We start from the raw sequence: 6,223 nt of genomic DNA, 5'->3' as shown, positions 1-6,223 counted from the left end.
CTCATATATAGTCACATAACAAATACAAGTATCAATAAATCACATAACACCAACAGAAATTATGCAATGACACATAGAATGTTATGCAACAACACTGACTCAATGCATGTGGTACTAATTTATGAACACACGGGTTCATTTCGCTCCCTGTTCCACCACCATATGATACAGTATCTATCACCATAGGATCTGGTTCACTCTTGAACCAGAGCACATCACAAAAATCATTATCGCCACCATGGGTAACACTTCGCTAACTTCCCATATTAGAAAATTAGCTACTCGCACTCGAACCACAACCATAGGATCGAGGCTGAAGGAGTGAAAAACACTTAGAAAGGGGAGGGGGGTTGAATAAGTGTAACTTCTCAAAATGGTAGATAAAAACAAAGAACACAATTATTTTTATCCTGGTTCGTTGTTAACTAAACTACTCCAGTCCACCCCTGACAAGGTGATTTACCTCAACTGAGGATTTAATCCACTAATCCAACTGATTACAATGATTTTCCACTTAGATACCCTCTAAGTCTTCTAGAGTCTACAGATCACAACTTGATCACTCTAGGAAATCCTTTTACAATCAATGTAAAATAAATGTTTACAAGAGTTCGATTTGTTTCTAATAAAGCTGTAATCACACAAAGTGATATTTCTCTTAAGTTCTAATTCTTAACTCTCACTAAGATGTTACAAAGTTGTGAGGTTGAAGATGAAGTTCTTTTCGCTTTTCAGTTTGACAGCGTTTCTGTAAGTTTGCGCAAGTGTTCTATGCTGCTTCTGAATGGAACTTCTATATATAGGCGCTTGAGAGGAAATGACCGTTGGGAGCATTTAATGCTTTGCGTAAATAGTACAACGCTGCATTTAATGTTTCACACTTTTGTCAACTACCTCGAGCCATGCTTTTGCTGCTTTTACTGACTTTGCCTTTTGTAGCTTCTAACGTTCCTTTTGTCAGTCAAAGATTTGACGTTATAGCCTTTTCATCTTGTACTATCTTCTGGACTCAGAATGTGTTGAATAGACGTTTGAATTTCATAGTCCCAAGCTTTGGTGCAGATGCAACTTCTGTCTTCAGACTTTGAAGTGCTTTGAGCGTGATACCATCAGAGCTTCAGAGCTTGTACTTCTGACTGCCATCTTCTGATGCTTTCCAGTTCATGTTCTGATTCTGCAGGACCATCTTCTGATGAAGCAATCCAGAACTTCTGGGTTAGTGCTTTTGAGCGCTGATTTGTGCATACTCATTTCTACTTTTCCTGAAATGGAAAACGTAAAGGATTAGAGTACCACATTGTCTTATACAAAATTCATACTTAATGTTATCACCAAAACTAAGAATATTTATCAAAACATTTCTTGTTCTAACTGAGGCCACATCATAATTAGAACCAAAGTTCCGATCCGACAACATGGATGCATGATTCACAACACGCATCATTAACAACATCATAACAGATACACATTGGCCATCCTTTGACCATTCATGCCAACATCAACAAAACATCATCAACACAATTCATCTCAATAACCTCATTATAGTAGTATTAATATAACCACATTTATGAATATTAATATTACTACTACTAACAACAACATCACATTGTTTCAGCCCTCTTCCGATCACAGTTGCGGGGTACAGTTCTGGCATCAAGTGGTTTCAGCCCCTTCCGATCGCAGTTGCGGGGGATCGAACTGTGGTTCTTCCTACCAAGTTCAGCGCCAATCACCATTGAACCAACTAACGATTGGTTAAACAACTCAATTTTAAACAACATAGATATTATAAACAATCCAATTTTAATCATGTGATCTAAAAAAAACTTTCAATAATATTTTTTTAATTTTTCCGATAGTCACTTAGTGTTAAGTCTATAAACTTAACCCTTTCATTTGTAATAAGTAACATTTTTCTTAATCTAAATCTATTTTTTGTGTTAACAATTTTTTCCTTCAACATAATTTTTTATATGAACTAGATTGTTGGCCCGTGCGATGCACGGGTATTTTAGAATTGAAAACTATAATATTTATTAAAATTTAATATATTATTATTATTATATTAAGTAGGTTATAATAATAATAATTATTATTATTATTATTAATGTTAATTTATAACAATTATTTTACTATATCATGATATTTTCTATTACTATTATTTTATCATTTTATTTTTTATTTTAATTTTTTATTTCAATAGTTTTGTTTCAATGGCTTGTTATTATCACTATAATATTTATTATCAAATTAAAATTTTAACTTAAAAATCAATGCATTCTCGTTTGTTTTCAGTATCTCTTAAAATGACGTGATTATTATTTAAATAAATAATTTAAATAAAAGAAAATATATTATTAATGGTGTACATAATTTTGTAAACTTTGAGGTATTGAGATGTTATTGTCATTAAAAATATTTAGTATCAGATGACAAATATGAAAAATTTAATAAAATATTTAATTTATATATTTATATATAAAAATACATAAAAAATGGGTGATTAGACACATGTTTTTAAACAAAACTTTTATAAATTGACCTATAAATCTACATGCCTATTTTGTTCTCTTACACACAAAAAATAAAAAAACCAACAATTATGATGACACATATCAAATGAAAAATATAGAATATATAAAAATAATAAAAATTTATATTTTGGGTGTGGGTAATGATATACCTATTAGAGAAAATGAACAGAAATAAAAAAGGATGGTAGAAATATATATGTATTAAGAGGGAGAAAAATATCATACACAAAAATAAACAAAAATAACAATACATTATATCTGCAATAGAAAGATGGGTAATATAATTTTAAACTATTTAAAGGAAGACATAGTTTGAAAAAAAAACTTAAATTATAATGTAAATAAATTCCTTTCGCTTAGTTATGTTCTCAATGATCTGTGAGATTATTATATTTTTATGATTTGCTATTTTGATCTCAATGATTTGTGAGATCATTGAGAAAAAGATATGACTCTAATCATTTGAGTTAAGATCTTACTCGTTCGATATTGTGCAAAATTTAAAGGAATATGAATTTGTGAAATAGATTGTCAAAGTAAATCGATTTTGATCGGTTGATATTCTAAAATCGATTTTAATAATTTGAGGGGTTAAAAAATTTAATTGAAATTAAATATTTGTTTCTATAAAACCAAATTAAATTCTTTGTATAAATGCTTTTTTAACCTATTTTAATTTATTGATATTTTAAAACTGATTTTAATTGATTGATATTTTAAAACTGACTTTAATAATTTGAGCGATTAAAAAATTTAGTCGAACTTAATTATTTATTTCAATGACGTATAATATAAATCTTGATTTTATTCTTTGCATCAAATTAAAATTTATTTATTTCAATAAATTTGTATAATTTAAACTTGTATAAATTATTATTATATATTATTATTATATTATTATTAATAGAGATCATTCAATATTATGTTTTTTTTATTATTAGTATTTTTATAATAGTAATTATTATTATTATTATTATTATTATTATTATTATTATTATTATTATGTATTAATATAGTGTTAATTTAATATTTAATAAAATAAAGATGGCAGAAATACATATATATACATATATACATATATATACATATATATATATATATATATATATATATATATATATATATATATATATATATATATATATATATATATATATATTATATAGTGTTAATTCGAATCAATTAATTGGAATAATAAAAGATAAATTTGACGATTTTGAGAAGTTACGACAATTGAAACAATAATCTAATTTACTGTATTGAAAATAAAGGACAATGAATTGCAACAACATGCTTGCAAGTAAATCACAATCATAATTAATATATAAATATTACTTATATTAAAAATTAATATAATTTATCATAATAATAATAATAATAATAATAATAATAATAATAATAATAATGTTTCCTATGAAATTCAAATAATGCAGAACAAAATGACAGATTTAAATATTGTTAAAATCATTTGTAACATAATTGAAGACCTTCAATATATTATGATTAGAGACAGATACTTATATGATTTTCCACATGATTCTCAAGTAATAAGAATGTAAAAGTAACAACAAAATAATTCTTCTTTCTTCTTTACGTCCGCAAGAAATAGTAGAGAAAACTACATCACAAAATCCTATACGAAAATTATTACAAAATCGTATAGTTAAAATATTTAGATAATTGATATAATAGAGTAAATTAAATCACAAGTCTGCCATATAAATTGAAGAATAGTTAACACATAGTCAAAAATAAGAAAAGGAAATAAAAATATCGATACAAAATTAAAAAAATTAGGTACCTTGTCTTTGTTTGGGTAGAAGAGGATGAAGATATACAACAACAACAAATAGTTGAAATATATATAATTACTACAATAGAATAAGTTGAGGTACTTGTCATATAAATCAATTAATAGCTAAAACATATGAAAAGAAAGGAAAATATCAATACAAAATAGAAAATGAAGTACTGTCTCAATCTTATTTGAAGAGAATGATGAAGACCTACAACAAAATATATAGTACAAATATGTAAAACTCTTTTGCCAATTATGTATTTATATACATAAGAATGATTATTAATAAGACAATAACTCTAATTTTGTAACTCATATGTTACAAAAAAAATTGTAACGGACCGTTTTACTAATTAAAATCTATTATTAACTAATACTAATTAAATTTTTGTATTCTAATTAAAACATATTTACTTTTATCTTCATTATAATAATTTCATAGTATTGTAGCTAATGAATATTTATGGAATATATTTTAGTCAAGTAAAAAATCTAAAATTATGAAATTTATTTATGTAGAAGATATATATATATATATATATATATATATATATATATATATATATATATATATATATATATATATATATATATATATATATATATATATATAATGAATAATAATAATTATAATCAATAAAAGTATTGACTAATTATTTTTAATAAAATCTTGCTCTAATAATTTTTTTCTCGTATTAGTCCTAATTGGTCAATCGGTTATTTTTAATCAAATATAAGTAAATAAAATCAAACATTATATATTATTAAAATAAACTAAGTTTTTAGAGCTAATAATATAAAATTGTACATATTAAAGTATTGACTTCAAATGTTTTAATATCAAATTTTTTTTTTGTAGTGAGACAATTTATTAAAAATTATTTATTTATTATAATAAAATTAGGAAATTAGATTGGATAAATGTAATGATTTGGTGTGAAGAATAAAAAGTGATAAAAATTCAAAACTTTAATAGGTTTATAATATGATGCCACATTGGATTAAGGTTTCTAATATGATGCCACATAGGATTTAGGGTTAGGGTTGTGTCCAAGCTTGTCATCATGACAACCTTGCATTTATATTAAGTAGATGTGACATATGTTAATATTACTTTTAACTTTTTAATATTCTCTATCTTTCAAAAACAATAACTCATCTTCAGTTATTATATATTTTAATTTAAATATTATAGGATGGGTTAAATATATTTTTAATTTTTATAAATATTTTAAATTTAACTTTTAATTTCTATAAAAAAATATTATGTTTTATTTTTTATAAAATTTGCATGACATTTTAGTCCTTCTACAAAGATTAAAACTACGTGCATAAATAATTTTGCAGAGACTCAAACATAACCTTTTTTATAAGGATTAAAAGTCAAATTTAATAATTTTATACAGATCAAAAATAAATTTGACCCTATATTATTTAAAAAATTATTTTAATTTCATATATTATATTTCAATTATTATATATTATATTCAATTTCATATTAATTAATCATTGAAATAAATGGTTTTTTCTTTGGCCACCTCCCTATGGGGGTCACCCCCAGCGAAAATCCCAAAATACCCCTGCTTCGGAAATGAACTTCCGAAGCGCTTTTTTATTTTAAAAAATTTCCTTAATTCGGAAGTGCATCTCCGAAAACACCCCATGGGGCGTGTCTTCGGAGATGAACTTCCGAAAACACCTCATGGGGGGTGTCTTCGGAAATGAACTTCCGAATTATGCAGAAACTGTGTTTTTATTTTATGTTTTTTCATAACAGTCTCGCATTTTAATTAAACGCAAACGCCAAATAAAATAAGCAATAGATAAACTGAAAATACTAATATGTTAAATAAACAAAAAAAAAAATACTAATCCGATGAAAATAATATAT

This window comes from Vicia villosa, unplaced genomic scaffold (genome assembly GCF_029867415.1).
Source record: "Vicia villosa cultivar HV-30 ecotype Madison, WI unplaced genomic scaffold, Vvil1.0 ctg.000349F_1_1, whole genome shotgun sequence".
Lineage (NCBI taxonomy): Eukaryota > Viridiplantae > Streptophyta > Magnoliopsida > Fabales > Fabaceae > Vicia > Vicia villosa.
Note: the sequence above shows the minus strand (reverse complement) of the source record.